At 44.3% G+C, this 18,709-nt stretch overlaps 1 protein-coding gene across 3 annotated transcripts in view; it reads right to left on the bottom strand.

Moving 5' to 3' along the window:
* Positions 1–18,709, bottom strand: part of DDC (dopa decarboxylase) — a 111,451-nt gene that overhangs the window by 78,116 nt on the left and 14,626 nt on the right. Inside the window, exon 1 of one of the 3 annotated variants that reach the window (XM_017680455.3) lies at positions 5,232–5,322. The exons of the other annotated variants lie outside the window; for them this stretch is intronic. The gene's annotated coding sequence lies outside the window, so the exon portion shown is untranslated. Of the gene's footprint in view, positions 1–5,231; positions 5,323–18,709 lie in introns of those variants that run through there. 3 annotated transcript variants of the gene reach the window in all.

Here is an 18,709-nt window from a genome sequence, read left to right on the forward strand (position 1 = left end):
TCTCTGCCACCATGATTTCTTCTCTGGGACCCGCTTATTTGCTGCATTCTCTTCCACTGTCTTTACTAAACTGCAAAAGTGCTAATACAGTATGTTCACCATTATGTCTGTGATATATTTTGCAGATATTTTCTTCATTTTTGTTTGACCTAATTTTGCTTACAATTTTATTCAACCTATAAGAATCTCAATTTTTATGTAGTCAAACCTCAGGATCTTTTCCTGTATGATATGTCGCCTTGACTATTAAAAATGTCTCAAAGCAAATATCTGAGCAACTTCCATTTGTGCTCCTGACAGAGCAGCAGACGCATGCAGTGTACAAGGTGAAGAGTCAGAGTGCGGAGCTGGGAGAAACTGAGGAAGATGTGTGGGGTCTCAGAGTACCAGCTGCTCCTTTCCGATGGGAATGAAGTGGATGGCCCCAACAGGACACCTCAGGAAAAAACAGACAGACACACAAACGTGCCCCCAAAAGAAACATTCCCAGTCAGATTATAAGACTTGGTTATTATATTCAGGTTGTTCTGCTGTTTATTTGCCAGTTACTTCCCACAAAGACCTTTCCAGAAGGCTCTTCGGGCAAAGCCTCAGAGAATCTTATGTTCAAGCTGGGCAAATATTGGCTGGACAATGTAGACAATGATAAAGGCTATGATTGATGCTGTTCCCAGCCCTTGAGAGCGCTTCTGTTGACATAATCTGATCACAGTGTCAGTCAGCAGCTGCACTCCACGGCATTTTGCGTGCAGTCCCTATCGAGCCCTGCATGTGGGAGGTGAGCCCTTTTGCCCCTGGACCTCTTATTATATCAGTCAGAGGTGGAGCAGCTCCAAGCTCTGAGCAACCCTGCACTCCCTCCTGTCTCCTGGCTGACCTGGGGAGTCACTCGTTTCATAATTTTTCATCCCACTACTAACTGATATCCTTTGCTAACTGTGAGCTTCTCCACGCAGAAGGCTCACTCTGTTTTTGCTTTGTTAGGACCAGTGGCAGCTCCTGGACCGCAGTAGGCACTACAAATGCTGGCTGAATGAGGACTTAATGAGGGAATGGAAAATCTTCTGGTTCTCTGAGCATTGTTTTTCTGAAATGTGCTACATCCCACCCTATTCTCTACCTTTAAGGCAGCAATAACCACCAGCCCATCATGTATCTGCCACAAAAAGCACCACAGGAGACAAATGCAGCCTGGGAACAACAGGCTTCTGCCCCCAGAATCCTGACCCACCTTGGGCCTCCAGGGTCAGCACTGACTTGGTTTCCCCAGTCTAGGCCCTGGCCTCACCCTGCGCTTAGGCTTCCCGCTCCTCTGGTTCCAGTGATCCCAAGGACCCTGGACCACTGGAGTCCAACCTCTACTAGCCATTTGGCCAGAACACAACCACAGCCCTATAGATGGTGCTTCATTGGTAGTGGGCGCACCCAGGGACCTCAGGGCACAGCTTCTGTGGTGCTCACACACCTGAAACTGTCAGGACCAAGCCTAGCATTTGGGTGTCCACTTGCTCAGCACTGGGCACCCAGGAAGCCTCCTCCTTTCTGGCCAGCTTGGTCTGGATTAGAGAGGGTCCTCGTACACATGAAAAATTGGAGGCTTCAATACTACAATTCCACATGACAGTATTTTTCCTCTTAGCAGCCATGGGAGTGGAAAGAACATGGATTTGGGGTTAGAGTAAGAGGGCCTGTGTCCTAGCTCTACAGCAACAGGCTGTGCAGCCGTCAGCCTCTTGCCTGGCATCTGAGCCCATTTCCTCCCTTGCAGATGGGCTGCAAGATGCTGAGGCAGAAGGCATTTGGGCCTGGAAAGCTGTCTGTATCTGGCACTTACTATTGACATTAGGGAAGAAAATCAGCAAACACTTCCTCTCCTGAGCTGGTCAGATCATCTGGCATTGACAGCACCCCAGGGCAGCATGGGAGAGATGGGAGGAAATTCCGCACTGGACACAGATCTCCGTTTAGGAGAAAGGAGGGGGGCCCTTTGTGCTGCTGTTTCTTATGCATTCCCTGATTAGTAATCAATGCTACAAACTCATTTTCTTGACCCACAGTTCTCTACAAGAAGGGGCCATAAAGAAAGAGGTTGACTCCCTGGGAAAATATTTCCATTCACCTCCCTGTAATGGTTATACTGTGCTGCCCCATAAAGCTGACTGGAAAATGCATAACTTAAGCAATTTCAAAAGAAAAAATAAGTCAGCTACATCAAACTTGTGGACAGTATTCCAATGTACTCCTGACACCAGACAACCGACATCGTTTTCATCAGGATATGTGCATTATTGGCACCCTTTTCTCATTTATTTTTCCCATCTGCCTAATTCTAACAAGTATGATTACGGTAACACACGTTTACCCTGGTTAATATCTGCTGAGCAGAGAGTTCAGCGCTGCTGGGACACGGCCCACCTCTCGTGTCTGCCTGTTGTCTGCTGCTGCAGACACACTACCCTGCAAACGCTGACGGTGTGGGAGGCCATGAGGATTCACGCTGCTTTGTTTTCCTGTCTCACCATCCCTTAAAGATATTGATTCCCAGTGGAACCAGAGGTGTGGGTCTTTCATATATTTTGCATGCTTATTCCCAGGAAAGCTAGAATGATACAGAGATGTCACCCACCATCAGGCATGGAAAGCATCAACAACCCTCTCTGCTAGCTTTTATCATCCATTCCCATTTTAAACTTAAATTTTAAAAAAATTACATTCATCATTTTCATGTGTTTTCTATTTTTAAAAGTTTACATAAGAACTACCTAGTAATTTCAGCATTCCTCCTGTGTCTTCATTTTAGTGTCATTCCAGAAGGAACTTCTCTCAGATGGAAAACACCCTTCGTCCTCTTACAGTTGTTCCCTATTATTTTTTTCCTCAGTTCTTTTCCTCTTTCCTCCCAGGCTCCAGCACTCACTTCAGTAGTTCCCGAGAGGTCCCAATGCTCTGGCCCCCCTCGAGACTGGAGAACACTAAATTATGTTCCAGTCGGTCACTTGTATAAGAGTCATGACATCCTGTGGCTAAGTCATATATTAATTTATCTTCTATTATAAATATATGACACCTGCCACTGTCCAGGTACTGTGGCTTGGCACACTCTTTGGGGAATCTCCAATTTTTTCATGAATCAGTGGTAAATATTGACTCTGTTCTCTGCAAGGTCTTGGTTACTCCTTGGGCTCAGTTTCTGGCCTGTCTGTGGTGTTGCTAGGAAGCTGCCTTTGAGGCTCCTACAGGCAAATCCTGCAGAACGTGTTGGCACTTGGTTATTAACTCCTATTGCCCAAGAAACCAAATCAATCAGTATTGCCTGACCTTCTGCTAAGCAACTGTAGGCCTCTCTCATTTAGCCACTCAACAACCCTGAAGTACTATGACTGCTGTCCCACCAAGGCCACGCGCCAGTAACGCAGCAGCTGTTCTGTGCCTGTGGCTGGCCTGCTTCCCTGGCACCTGTGGCCGGGCATCCAAGCCCCCAACCTGTGCTGTCTGCTGCCCGGTGGGGTTGGGGTCCTGCCTGTTCACAACCCACAGGTGAGGCCACTGTGCCCCACGAAACAGAAGCAGGCGCCTGGAGAGAGGGCTCTCCTCCGGGAGGAACACAACTCAGGGTGCCTGCCAGCACCTTCCCTCTAGTCTCTTCACCCCACAACAGCTTTGCAAAGTAGCAGAATGTCCCCACCCTGGAAATGAGGAAATGTACTCTGGGAAACAGGCAGCCTGAGTCCACAGCCCATAAGCAGTTTCACAGGTGGGGCTGTGTGCCCCGAAGACAAGACCACAGGGTTCCCTTTGGCCTGGGGTCCCCATGCCCACCGCTTACAGGGGCCCCAGCCAGCACAGACAGCGCAGCGGGATTCAGACCCCTCTGGGCCATGGGCCACTCCACAGCCCCTCAGGCCCTGAGCACCTGCCTCCAGATGCCTACGAGCACCCAGAGGATCTTGAGGAGCATTCTTCTAAAATATCCAGACCATCTAATTTTCCTTTTCCTGGAGTCTTTTCCCAAACTTACCACCAGACCCAAAATGGAGTTCCCGAGAGGACAGGATGGACCACAGGAGTAATCAACATCTCAAAGAGGGGGAAACAGGTGTACACAAAGCCCCCAGCTATCCATTTGAATTTGTGGAGCTTTGCTGGGTTTCTTTTTTTTTTAATTTTATTTTAATGGCCTTAAACAGCCCGGCTGTGTGCAGAGGCGCACCCAACAGGGGCCCAGAAGGCGGAGCCAGAAGAGGCCACAGGGAATGACACACGTTTTTCTCTTTCAGAAACGTCCAGACTTCCTGGTCTTGCCTGCGTCTTAATTGATCCAGGAGGCCACCCGTCCTGGCCTGGGGCCCTGGGCTGCCTGCGCAGGGGCACAGAGCGTCTGCTTCTCGGGCCCCCTTGAAAACCCAGAGGTCAGCTGACGTGCTGCGGTCGTCAGCCTTACTTTAGGATCGCTTTCCCACGGGAGATACAGCTGAGTTGAATGAGAAATCAACTGTAAGGACCCAGCTCTTGGAGACAGAAGAGAGAAAGAGGATTGGGAGAAAACCCAGGTTACTTGCTTGAATGTCCCTTGGAGACAAGAGAAAACAAGGTACCTGGGCAGGCAGACCGCCCTGCGGGGGTTTCAGCCCCCTCCACATGCTCACGTGCAGTTCACTTGTTTATTAATAATACAGCTCCAATAACTGACTGTCTACTAGGTGCCCAGCCCTTTATAAACACCAGACCCAATTTTTACAAGAATCCTGTGGGAGGGTGCCCTCGGCTCTCCATCACAGCTGAGGGCAGGAGCCTGTGAGGGGCTGCTCCCGCCTGCACGCTGGGTCTGGCTGGCTCGCAGCCTGCTCCTTCCCTGCCCCATCTCCCAGCCTCTGTGGGCCATACATGCACCAGGAGCCACCCTGCAAAATAACTGCCACTCACCCTTGTAATGTTGTGCTCACAGCGCAGAGAACGTGGCCTAGAAAACCATAAGAAGTTTCTGATTCTTTACCTGACTTGTTGCTTAGAGGTATTTCACAAAACAGCAAGAGACTTAGTCTGGCCCCATTTTCTGGAGAAGTTCCTAGAGCCCCACCTGCTCACAGCTGGACGCAGAGCCAGCCCCACCAACCCGGCTGGAATCCACAGGCAAAGCCCCAGCCCCAGCCCCGAGGGTTACAGCCACGCAGGGGCCGGATTCTCCAGTAGGTCTGGCCCCCTGGGCTACAAGCACAAAGGGCAGTACTCACCGGAGCCTGTGCCGCTTGTCCTGTCTCCCTCTCTGCTCTCCTCGGTGACAGTTAAAAGGCAGAGGATGTGACTGCAATGTGTGTAGACAGTGTGTCCGCCTCCCCAAAGCCAATCAGAGCAGCTTGCTCTGCTTATTTACCGGCAGCATCTTCCACCTCCCTCCCTGCTGCTTCACGACCAGGATTGGAGGGCAGAGCTGGGGCAGAGCAGTACCAAGGGGACAGTGCAGCCTGCAAGGGCTGGGGGCAAGGGGCCAAGGGGAAGCGGCCCTGTGCTTCCAGCGGCCTGGGTGGGTCCCAGCCTTCAGTTAGTCCTTCCGGAGGCTCCCCAGACAACTTCAGAGCACTGCCTGGCTCTGTGAGGGGATGAAGAAAGGCCCCTGGTGGGCCAGGCAAGTGAGAAGGAGCATGCACTCCTTGCCAGCTCCGTGCCAGCACCGAGCTGTGCACCGCCAAGCTGGCTCCTTGCTCTCTCCCACAGGGCCACAGGCACCCTGCTGTGCATGGGAAACAGGAGGCTCTGAGTGCCAAGCCCATTAGCCCAGGGAAGCAGTGGCAGGGGAGGATTTGAACCTAGGTTCATCTGATGCACTGTCCTGTTTCTTTTACTCATTGAAGCCTGCCTTCAAAATACACATTCCTATCTTTTTTTTTTTAAAGGAGAAAATTTAAGAACTTTCTTGAGGATATGTTTTTTGATGTTACTGCTGTACAGTAATGTAATTGACTTTTATTGATGTATAACTGACATACAATATTATACTGGCTTCAGGGCATGAGCACAATGATTTGACGATTGTATACACACAGGCTCACCATGGTAAGGTATAGTTAAGTGTCACCATACCAACTTCACACAGAACCATTGACTATATTCCCCATGCTGTAATTTCATCTCCATGATTTATTTATTTTATAATTGGAAGTTTGTGCCTCTTTATCACCTTCACCTAACTCTCCCGTTCCCCCTCCCTGGATCCTCTGGCAACCACCAGGCTGTTCTCTGTATTTATGAACCTACCACTGTTTGGTTTGCCTTTGTCTTGGTTTTTAGGTTCTGCATGTAAGTGAAATTATTCACTATTTGACCTTCTCTGTCTGACTTATTTCACTTAGCATAACGCCTCCAGGTCCACCCATGTTGTCATAAATGATGAGCTTTCTTGGGCTTCCTCTCTCCTCTACCTGGCAGGCAGGCCGCTCAGTGCGTTAAGGGGGCAGGACTGGTTTCCTTTAAGGTGTGCTCAGAGCCCTGCGAACCTGGAAAGGGGGGCTCCGTGAGCCCACTCAGGCCAGGAGGGGCATGCAGATTCCTGTGCTCCCCCAATGCAGGCTCACCTGTGCACACACTCGGATGCATGCACACATACTTAACATTTCACAGCCAGCTAGGTCAGAGGCCAAGGGCAGGGGTCGTGGCCGGCAGCAGTGTGGGCTGGTGAGACCAGGTTGTGCTAATGCACGATTGGGCCCTGTGTACCCAGGCAGGACCCAGCTCCAGGCACAGGCCACCTCCTAGGAGAGCCAGTTGAGGCCTGCTCCTCCCCCAGCACTGTGAGGGGCCAGGCTTTGAACAGGAGGCGGCAAGCTGGAGAGAACTGGCCTGTGCATGGGGCTCTGGCCAGGGTTCTGGGCCACTGGGCCTTCAGTGCACACCTCTCCCAGCATGTGGTTCAGTCAGTGCTGGATGAAGACCTGGAGGCTAAATAGAGGGGGACACGGGTATGGTGAGGGGCTGACACTCGCGCCATTCCTCCCCCTACCTCTGGACCAGGGAGTTGTGAACAAAACATTCTGAATGAACACTCTGATGCTCATTTATAAAAGGTCTAAAACAGGCATTTTTTTTTCTTTTTTAATTTTAATTTTTTATTTTGTTATCATTAATCTACAATTACATGAAGAACATTATGTTTACTAGGCTCACCCCTACCCGAAGTCACCCCCACAAACCCCCTTACAGTCACTGTCCATCAGCGTAGTAAGATGTTGTAGAATCACTACTTGTCTTCTCTGTGTTGCACAGCCTCCACTTTCCCCCAACCCCCACATTATACATGCTAATCATAATACCCCCTGACTTCTTCCCAGCCCTTATCCCTCCCTACCCTCCCATTCTCCCCAGTCTCTTTCCCTTTGATAACTGTTAGTCCATTCTTGGGTTCTGTGATTCTGCTGCTGTTTTGTTCCTTCAGTTTTTCCTTTGTTCTTATACTCCACAGATGAGTGAAATCATTTGGTGTTTGTCTTTCTCTGCTTGGCTTATTTCACTGAGCATAATACCCTCTAGCTCCATCCATGTTGTTGCAAATTATAGGATTTGTTTTCTTCTTATGGCTGAATAATATTCCATTGTGTATATGTACCACATCTTCTTTATCCATTCATCTACTGATAAACTTAGGTTGCTTCCATTTCTTGACTATTGTAAATAGTGCTGCAATAAACATAGGGGTGCATCTGTCTTTTTCAAACTGGGCTGCTGCATTCTTAGGGTAAATTCCTAGAAGTGGAATTCCTGGGACAAATGGTATTTCTATTTTGAGCATTTTGAGGAACCTCCATACTGCTTTCCACAATGGTTGAACTAATTTACATTCCCACCAGCAGTGTAGGAGGGTTCCCCTTTCTCCACAGCCTCACCAACATTTGTTGTTGTTTGTCTTTTGGATGGTAGTCATCCTTACTGGTGTGAGGTAATATCTCATTGTGGTTTTAATTTGCATTTCTCTGATGACAAGTGATGTGGAGCATCTTTTCATGTGTCTGTTGGCTATCTGAATTTCTTCTTTGGAGAAATGTCTGTTCAGCTCCTCTGCCCATTTTTTAATTGGATTATTTGCTTTTTGTTTGTTGAGGTGTGTGAGCTCTTTATATATTTTGGATGTTAAGCCTTTATCAGATCTGTCATTTACGAATATATTCTCCCCCACTGTAGGGTACCTTTTTGTTCTATTGATGGTGTCCTTTGCTGTACAGAAGCTTTTCAGCTTGTTTATTTCTGCTTTTGTTTTCCTTGCCTGGGGAGATATGTTCATGAAGAAGTCACTCATGTTTATGTCCAAAAGATTTTTGCTTATGTTTTTTTCCAAGAGTTTTATGGTTTCATGACTTACATTCAGGTCTTTGATCCATTTGAATTCACTATTGTGTATGGAGTTAGACAATGGTCCAGTTTCATTCTCTTACATGTAGCTGTCCAGTTTTGCCAGCACCATCTGTTGAAGAGACTGTCATTTCCGCATTGTATGTCCATGGCTCCTTTATCGAATATTAATTGACCATATATGTTTGGGTTAATGTCTGGAGTCTCTAATCTGTTCCACTGGTCTGTGGCTCTGTTCTTGTGGCAGTACCAAATTGTCTTGATTACTATGGCTTTGTAGTAGAGCTTGAAGTTGGGGAGTGAGATCCCCCTACTTTATTCTTCTTTCTCAGGATTGTTTTGGCTATTTGGATCTTTGGTGTTTCCATATGGATTTTTGAACTATTTGTTCCAGTTCATTGAAGAATGTTGTTGGTAATTTGATAGCGATTGCATCAAATCTGTATATTGCTTTGGGCAGGATGGCCATTTTGACAATATTAATTCTTCCTAGCCAAGAGCATGGGATGAGTTTCCATTTGTTAGTGTCCTCTTTAATTTCTCTTAAGAGTGTCTTGTAGTTTTCAGGGTATAGGTCTTTCACTTCCTCGGTTAGGTTTATTCCTAGGTATTTTATTCTTTTTGATGCAATTGTGAATGGAATTGTTTTCCTGATTTCTCTTTCTATTGGTTCATTGTTAGTGTATAGGAAAGCCACAGATTTCTGTGTGTTAATTTTGTATCCTACAACTTTGCTGTATTCCAATATCAGTTCTAGTAGTTTTAGAGTGGAGTCTTTAGGGTTTTTTATGTACAATATCATGTCATCTGCAAATAGTGACAGTTTAACTTCTTCTTTACCAATCTGTATTCCTTGTATTTCTTTGTTTTGTCTAATTGCTGTGGCTAGGACCTCCAGTACTATGTTAAATAACAGTGGGGAGAGTGGGCATCCCTGTCTTGTTCCCAATCTCAGAGGAAAAGCTTTCAGCTTCTTGCTGTTCAGTATGATGTTGGCTGTGGGTTTATCATATATGGCCTTTATTACGTTGAGGTACTTGCCCTCTGTACCCATTTTGCTGAGAGTTTTTATCATGAATGGATGCTGAATTTTGTCAAATGCTTTTTCAGCATCTATGGAGATGATCATGTGGTTTTTGTCTTTCTTTTTGTTGATGTGGTGGATGATGTTGATGGATTTTAGAATGTTGTACCATCCTTGCATCCCTGGGATGAATCCCACTTGGTCATGGGGTATGATCCTTTTGATGTATTTTTGAATTCAGTTTGCTAATATTTTATTGAGTATTTTTGCATCTACATTCATCAGGGATATTGTTCTGTAGTTTTCTTTTTTGGTGGGGTCTTTGCCTGGTTTTGGAATTAGGGTGATGCTGGCTTCATAGAATGAGTTTAGGAGTATTCCCTCCTCTTCTATTTTTTTGGAAAACTTTAAGGAGAATGGGTATTATGTCTTCTCTGTGTGTCTGATAAAATTCCGAGGTAAATCCGTCTGGCCTGGGGGTTTTGTTCTTGGGTAGTTTTTTTCGTTACTGATTCAATTTTGTTGCTGGTAATTGGTCTGTTTAGATTTTCTGTTTCTTTCTGGGTCAGTCTTGGAAGGTTGTATTTTTCTAGGAAGTTGTCCATTTCTCCTAGGTTTTCCAGCTTGTTAGCATATAGGTTTTCATAGTACTCTCTAATAATTATTTGTATTTCTGTTGGGTCAGTCATGATGTTTCCTTTCTCATTTCTGATTCTGTTGATGTGTGTTGATTCTCTTTTTCTCTTCATAAGTCTGTCTAGAGGCTTATCTATTTTGTTTATTTTCTCAAAGAACCAGCTCTTGGTTTCATTGATTTTTTCTATTGTTTTATTCTTCTCAATTTTATTTATTTCTTCTCTGATCTTTATTATGTCCCTCCTGCTGACTTTAGGCCTCATTTGTTCTTCTTTTTCCAATTTTGATAATTGTGACATTAGACTATTTATTTGGGTTTGTTCTTCCTTCTTTAAATATGCCTGGATTGCTACATACTTTCCTCTTAAGACTGCTTTTGCTGCGTCCCACAGAAGTTGGGGCTTTGTGTTGTTGTTGTCATTTATTTCCATATATTGCTGGATCTCCATTTTAATTTGGTCATTGATCCATTGACTATTTAGAAGCGTGTTGTTAAACCTCCATGTGTTTGTGAGCCTTTTTGCTTTCTTTGTACAGTTTATTTCTAATTTTATACCTTTGTGGTCTGAAAAGTTGTTTGGTAGAATTTCAATGTTTTTGAATTTACTGAGGTTCTTTTTGTGGCCTAGTATGTGGTCTATTCTGGAGAGTATTCCATATGCACTTGAGAAGAATGTGTATCCTGTTGCTTTTGGGTGTAGAGTTCTATAGATGTCTATTAGGTCCATCTGTTCTAGTGTGTTGTTGAGTGCCTCTGTGTCCTTACTTATTTTCTGTCTGGTGGATCTGTCCTCTGGAGTGATGGTGTGTCGAAGTCTCCTAAAATGAATGCATTGCATTCTGTTTCCTCCTTTACTTCTGTTAGTATTTGTTTCACATATGCTCATGCTCCTGTGTTGGGTGGATATATATTTATAATGGGTATATCCTCTTGTTGGACTGAGCCCTTTATCATTATGTAATGTCTTTCTTTGTCTTTTGTTACTTTCTTTGTTTTGAAGTCTATTTTGTCTGATACTAGTACTGCAACACCTGATTTTTTCTCCCTATTGTTTGCATGAAATATCTTTTTCCATCCCTTGACTTTTAGTCTGTGCATGTCTTTGGGTTTGAGGTGAGTCTCTTGTAAGCAGCATATAGATGGGTCTTGTTTTTTATCCATTCAGTGACTCTATGTCTTTTGATTGGTGCATTCAGTCCATTTACATTTAGGGTGATTATCGATAGGTATGTACTTATTGCCATTTCAGGCTTTAGATTTGTGGTTACCAAAGGTTCCAGGTTACTTTCCTTACTATCTAAGAGTCTAACCTAACTCACTTAGTATGCTGTTATAAACACAATCTAAAGGTTCTTTTCTATTTCTCCTCCTTTTTCTTTATATATTAGGTATTCAATTCTGTACTTTTTATCTATCCCTTGATTGACTTTGGGGATAGTCAGTTTAATTGTGCATTTGCCTCGCAACCAGCTGCTCCACCCTCCATACCATGGTTTTACTACCTCTGGTGACAGCTATCCAACCCTAGGAACACTTCCATCTATAGCATTCCCTCCAAAATAGACTGCAGAGATGGTTTGTGGGAGGTAAACTCTCTCAGCTTTTGCTTATCTGGAAATTGTTTAATCCCTCCTTCAAATTTAAATGATAATCTTGCCGGATAAAGTAATCTTGGTTCCAGGCCCTTCTGCTTCATGGCATTAAATACATCATGCCACTCCCTTCTGGCCTGTAAGGTTTCTGCTGATAAGTCTAATGTTAGCCTGATGGGCTTTCCTTTGTATGTGATCTTATTTCTGCCTCTGGCTGCTTTTAACAGTCTGTCCTTATCCTTAATCTTTCCCATTTTAATTACTATGTGTCTTGGTGTTGTCTTCCTTGGGTCCCTTGTGTTGGGAGATCTGTGGATCTCCATGGCCTGAAAGACTATCTCCTTCCCCAGATTGGGGAAGTTTTCAGCAACTACCTCCTCAAAGACACTTTCTATCCCTTTCTCTCTCTCTCTTCTTCTTCTGGTATCCCTATAATGCAAATATTGTTCCACTTGGATTGTTCTCTCAATATTCTTTAATTTTTAGAGATCCTTTTTTCCTCTCCGTGCCTCAGCTTCTTTGCACTCCTCTTCTCTAGTTTCTATTTCATTTATTGTCTCCTCTACCATATCCAACCTGCTTTTAATACCCGCCATTGTGCTCTTCAATGACTGGATCTCCAACCTGAATTCATTCCTGAGTTCTTGGATGTCTTTCCGTACCTCCATTAAAATGTTGATGAATTTTATTTTGAACTCCCTTTCAGGAAGAGTCACAAGATCCATATTATTTAAATCTTTCTCGGGAGTTGTATTAATAATTTTACTCTGGACAAGGTTCCTTTGGCGTTTCATGTTTGTATATGGCGCCATCTAGTGTCCAGAAGCTCTATTCTGGAGCTGCTCAGCCCCTGAAGCAATGTCGGGGGTCGCAGGGGAGCGGTACTGGGGGTAGGAAAGAGCTGTTCCCCACCTCCTGGCTGCTGTGCCTGTCTCTCCTGCCTGAGCCAGTGGGCCGGGCACACAGGTATAAGTTTTTGTCCCAGAGCAGCCGGATATGGATCCCTGCTTTCCACAAGCAGCCAGAATCCCAGTCTCCCCAGGAACTCTGCCTGTATTAACTTTCCAACCCAGTAGTCATGCGAGTCTCATGAAAGCACCGTGAAGTGTAGGTTTGTGCTCCCAGGGCAGATCTCCGGAGCTAGGTATTCAGCAGTCCCAAGCCTTCCACTCCGTCCCTGCTCCGTGTCTCTTCCTCCCGCCAGTGAGTTGGGGTGGGGGAGGGGCTCAGGTCCCGCGGAGCCACAGCTCTGGTACGTTACCCCGTTCGCTGAGGTCTGCTCTTTTCTCCAGGTGTGTGCAGTCTGATGCTATCCTCTTCCCGGCTGCTTTCTCAGGATTAGTTGTGCCAATTAAATTTCCTAATTGTATCCAGTTTTAGGAGGAAACCTCTGTCTCTCACACCGCCATCTTTAATCCCTACCTACAACAGGCATTTTTATGTTAGCTCATTCAGTCCCTCACAACTACCTTACCAGGTAGACATTATCAACTCCATCTTACAGATTACGATACAGAGACCCAAAGAAGCTAGGAAATTTGCTGAGGTCACACAGCATCATGTGGCCAAGCTGGGCATCACCCACATGGTTCACCAGCAGGCCAGCTGGCCCTCACACTGGTGCTTGGTCTACAGGCTGTGTGACATTCCAGGGTATTCCAGGACAGGAGGCTGATCACAAAAGAAGAAACAGAGAAACCTACAGTCGCCAATTGCAACCAGTGCTGCAAAGTGTGTGAAGAGGGCAGAGCCCAGAGGGAAGGCGCCTGTGGTGAAGATGGGCTTGCACCTAGATGGGAAGTCAAGTCGCTGAAAGGCTTAGGCAGAGAACCCACATGCCTACTGGGTGTGTTTGAAACTCACTGCAGCCATAGCTTGGAGAATAAATTTGGGGTTGGGGTGAGCTTGAGGGTGAGAGAAAGGACAGATCTGAGATTTAAGGGGTAGAAAGAGAAAGATGTGCAGTGGTGTGATGAAGAGGCAGTCCGGGATAAGGAGGCAGGCTCCGGCTGGCCCACCTCCTGCATCCACGAGGGGTGACTGCGGGTCAGCTGCCTCACCCATCACAGGGAGCACGAGTGTGACTTATGAGACCATAGAAATGCATCTAACAAGACACAAAAGACTTGTATGAGGAAATGTATAAAAGCTCATGGGAAGCCATTAAAAATACACAACTAAATGCCATTCATGGATACAGTATGCACCCAGTATTGTAAATATCTCTATTTTCCTCAAACTGATTAAGATATTTGATACAATTCTACCCCAAATCCCAACAAAGATATTTGACTCTGAAATATAAATAGAAAGCAAAGTCTAAAAATGGTCAGCATGCTCTCAAGAAAGAGCTTTGCAGTCTTGCTCTATACTTATCAAGACAGATGAGGCCATAAAAATGTAAGGATTTTGATGCAAGGATGGAAGCCTGACTGACTAAACAGAATATAGAACCCAGGAAAAACTCCCACAAGGGACACCATCAATAGAACAAAAAGGTACCCTACAGTATGGGAGAATATATTCATAAATGACAGATCTGATAAAGGCTTGACATCCAAAATATATAAAGAGCTCACGCACCTCAACAAACAAAAAGCAAATAATCCAATTAAAAAATGGTCAGAGGATCTGAATAGACAGTTCTCTAAAGAAGAAATCCAGATGACCAACAGGCACATGAAAAGATGCTCCACATTACTAATCATCAGAGAAATGCAAATTAAAACCACAATGAAATATCACCTCACACCAGTAAAGATCGCCATCATTGAAAAGACAATCAACAACAAATGTTGGCGAGGTTGTGGAGAAAGGAGCACCCTCCTACACTGCTGGTGGGAATGTAAATTAGTTCAACCATTGTGGAAAGCAGTATGGAGGTTCCTCAGAATGCTCAAAATAGAAATACTATTTGACCCAGGAATTCCACTTCTAGGAATTTACCCTAAGAATGCAGCACTCCAGTTTGAAAAAAACAGATGCACCACCCCTATGTTTATCACTGCACTATTTACAATAGCCAAGATATGGAAGCAACCTAAATGTCCATCAGTAGATGAATGGATAAAGAAGATGTGGTACATATACACAATGGAATATTACTCGGCCATAAGAAAAAAACAGATCCTACCATTTGCAACAACGTGGATGGAGCTAGAGGGTATTATGCTCAGTGAAATAAGCCAGGTGGAGAAAGACAAGTACCAAATGATTTCACTCATATGTGGAGTATAAGAACAAAGGAAAACTGAAGGAACAAAACAGCAGCAGAATCACAGAACCCAAGAATGGACTAACAGTTACCAAAGGGAAAGGGACTGGGGAGGATGGATGGGAAGGGAGGGATAAGGGCAGAGAAAAACAAAGAGGGCATTACGATTAGCATGCATAGTACGTGGGGGGCACGGGGAGGGCTGTGCAACACAGAGAAGACAAGTAGTGATTTTACAGCATCTTAACACATAGATGGACAGTGACTGTGAAGGGGTATGTGGGGGGGACTTGGTGAAGGGGGGAGCCTAGTGTTCTTCATGTAATTGTAGATTAATGATACCAAAATAAAAATAAATAAAAAAAACTGCATGGGTGAAGAAAAGCCAAGATCTGGATCAACACAGTCACCTAAATAACCCTATTCTTAAGATAAAACTTCAGAGGAATTATTATTCACCTGTATGCATAATGCCTTTTGCTGACCACTACCCAAAAGGTCCTATAAAACCCCAAACCCTTAACCTTTTAAGCATACCTCCTCTCTGAGGTTGCCCACATTCCCATCTGAGTGTGTACTGTCTTATCAAATAAACTTTCTTGTTACATAAAAAAACAAACAAAAAAGCAAAAAAACTCCCACAAAAATATGGAAAATTGACATATGTGGAACTGTAGATCCATAGAGAAAGAACAGACCATGAAATACGCTGGAGCAACAGGCTGTCTACTTGGAAAAAAATGAAATGGAATCCGTGTCTCACTCCATATACAAAAACAAATTCCTGATTAAATCGTTTGCTGTAAAAGGCAGACTTTTTAGGATGACAGAGAATATATTGTTTTGACTGTGGGAGAGAAGGATTTCTTAATGGATTTACTTGCTCAGCTAACCATGAGAGATTGGTAAATCTGACTATATTATTAAGAATATCTGTTCTTCAAAATGTAGAACCTGGAAAGCCTACTGAGTGGAGGGAGGTATTTAAAATGCATGTTGCTAATTATGGGTCAGGTTGTATAATATGAAAAGGCATTTTCAGTAAGAGAAAGACAACACATTAGAAGTATAAGCATTTATTAAAAGTGGAAACAAGATGTCTCCTGTGATAAAATGATCCTTCTTGTTAGTAGTCAAAGATACCTGCCTTTTGCTGAATTGTAGAATGGTGATTGATTTTGGATATTTGATACTTTTTCTGGTCACTTATTAGAAGTTCTAATAGTTTGTTATTTCAGGTGGATGTCAATGCCTGTGAATTGTGAAACTGTTCTTTCTAGCATTTCACTTATTTCCTTTTCTTGCCTTAACACTGTCTGGGATTGTGCCATCTTGTATCACAGCCACAAGGCACATCTGGGTCTTGGTCTCTTTAAGTATGGCCAATATGACTGAGGAAATTAATGCTCAATTAATTTCACTTAATAATTTAAATTCAAATCTAAAAACTGAAGTAGTGTAAAATATTTCCCTCTTACACATTTTTAGTGTAGGACTATTTTTCACTTTGCTGTATCACATAAAATATTTTCATTCTATTGCAGTACACAGGCTTTTTTTTTTTTAATGTGGATACTAGAAAACTTAAAATTTTAAATTCTGTATGTGACTGGCACTGATCTAGGGCCTCCAGGACATTGTGGAACAGAAACTGTGGCAGCTTTAGCGGCTTTAAAAGGAATGCTTCTAAGATCTCACTATTAATAACAGTGTTATATTGGAAATTCTTCATTAGAAGGTTTCTTCTATTCCTATTTTTATAAAGAATAGATATTTAGGGGAGGGAGCCAACATGGTGGCATGAGTAGGACAGTGGGAATCTCCTCCCAAAAACACATATATTTTTGAAAAGACAACAAATACAACTAATCCTAAAAGAGAGACCAGAAGACACAGGACAATAGCCAGACTACATCCACACGTGCGAGAGCCCAGCGCCTGGTGAAAGGGATAAGATACAAGCCCCGGCCCGGCGGGACCCAAGCACGGCTCCCCCCAGCTCCCGGCGGGAGGAAGAGGGAGCCCAGGACTGCTAAACACCCAGCCCAGCCAGCCGCACCAGAGCACAGACACAGGGCATGCATGTGTGGAGGGCTGGAAACTAGGGAAACAGTGCAGCAAGACTTCTGAGTGGGTTCTGAAGCTGATGCCCCTGGGACAAAGAAAAGCAAGTGCTTTCTGAAAGTCTTTAAGGGACAGGGATGTAAGAGCTGGACAACACAGGTCACAGCCCAGTGGCTGGAAATTACAGGGAAAACCGGGTGTACTAACCCCCTGGGCAACAGCTCTGAGACCCCTCACGGAGGTAAACAGCCAAACAGCCCCCCAGTCCATTACCCCTCCCGGCACTACAAAAGCAGAGAAGCAGCCTAAGGCAGGCCCCGCCCTCAGAAAAGGAGCTTCCTCCATATCTGCTGGGCAAGACACAAAGACCCAGTCTACACGCAATTACCCAACACAAGCCACTAGGGGTCGCAGTTGTCCCAGTAAAGAAAGGCCAGTAGCAAGTGAAAAGTTTGGCCTTCCCAGCGAACAGTCAATAGCACCTGTCAACATGAAAAGGCAGAAAAATATGATTCAGACAAGACTAACCCAGACAGCTTCAGCATCTGCTACATCTTCCCCTGAGAAGGAACCTGGGGAGATAGATTTAACCAGTCTTTCTGAAAAAGAATTCAAAACAAAAGTCATAACCATGCTGATGGACTTGCAGAGAAATATGCAAGAATTAAGGAAGGAGAATACAGAAATAAAACAAGCTCTGGAAGGACTTCAAAACAGAATGGACGAGATGCAAGAGACCATTAATGGACTAGAAAACAGAGAACAGGAACACAGAGAAGCTGATGCAGAGAGAGATAAAAGGATCTCCAGGAATGAAAAAATTCTAAGAGAGCTGAGTAACCAATCAAAGTGGAACAATATCCGCATTATAGGGATACCAGAAGAAGAAGAGAGAGAAAAAGGGATAGAAAGTGTCTTTGAAGAAATAATCGCCGAAAACTTCCCCAAATTAGGGGAAGAAATGGCCTCTCAGACCACAGAGGTACACAGAACTCCCATGACATGGGATCCAAGGAGGGCAACACCAAGACACATAATAATTAAAATGGCAAAGATCAAAGACAAGGACAAAGTATTAAAGGCAGCCAGAGAGAAAAAAAAGGTTACCTACAAAGGAAAACCCATCAGGCTATCATCAGACTTCTCAACAGAAACCCTACAGGCCAGAAGAGAATGGCATGATATACTTAATGCAATGAAACAGAAGGGCCTTGAACCAAGACTGCTGTATCCAGCATGAATATCATTTAAATATGAAGGAGGGATTAAACAATTCCCAGAGAAGCAAAAGTTGAGGGAATTTGCCTCCCACAAACCACCTCTACAGGGCATTCTACAGGGACTGCTCTAGATGGGAGCACTCCTAAAAAGAGCACAGAACAGAACACTCAACATATGAAGAAGGGAGGAGGAAGAATAAGAAGGGAGAGAAATAAAGAATCATCAGACCATATTTATAATAGCTCAACAAGCGAGTTAAGTTAGACAGTAAGATAGTAAAGAAGCTAACCCTGAACATTTGGTAACCACAAACTTACAGCCTGCAATGGCAATAAGTACATACCTTTCAATAATCACCATAAATGTAAATGGACTGAATGCACCAATCAAAAGACACAGAGTAATAGAATGGATAAAAAAGCAAGATCCATCCATGTGCTGCTTACAAGAGACTCACCACAAACCCAAAGACATGCACAGACTTAAAGCCAAGGGATGGAAAAAGATATTTCATGCAAACAACAGAGAGAAGAAAGCAGGTGTTGCAATTCTGGTATCAGACAAAAAAGACTTCAAAATAAAGAAAGTAACAAAAGATAAAGAAGGACATTACATAATGA

The sequence above is a fragment of the Manis javanica genome, chromosome 6, assembly GCF_040802235.1.
Source record: "Manis javanica isolate MJ-LG chromosome 6, MJ_LKY, whole genome shotgun sequence".
Lineage (NCBI taxonomy): Eukaryota > Metazoa > Chordata > Mammalia > Pholidota > Manidae > Manis > Manis javanica.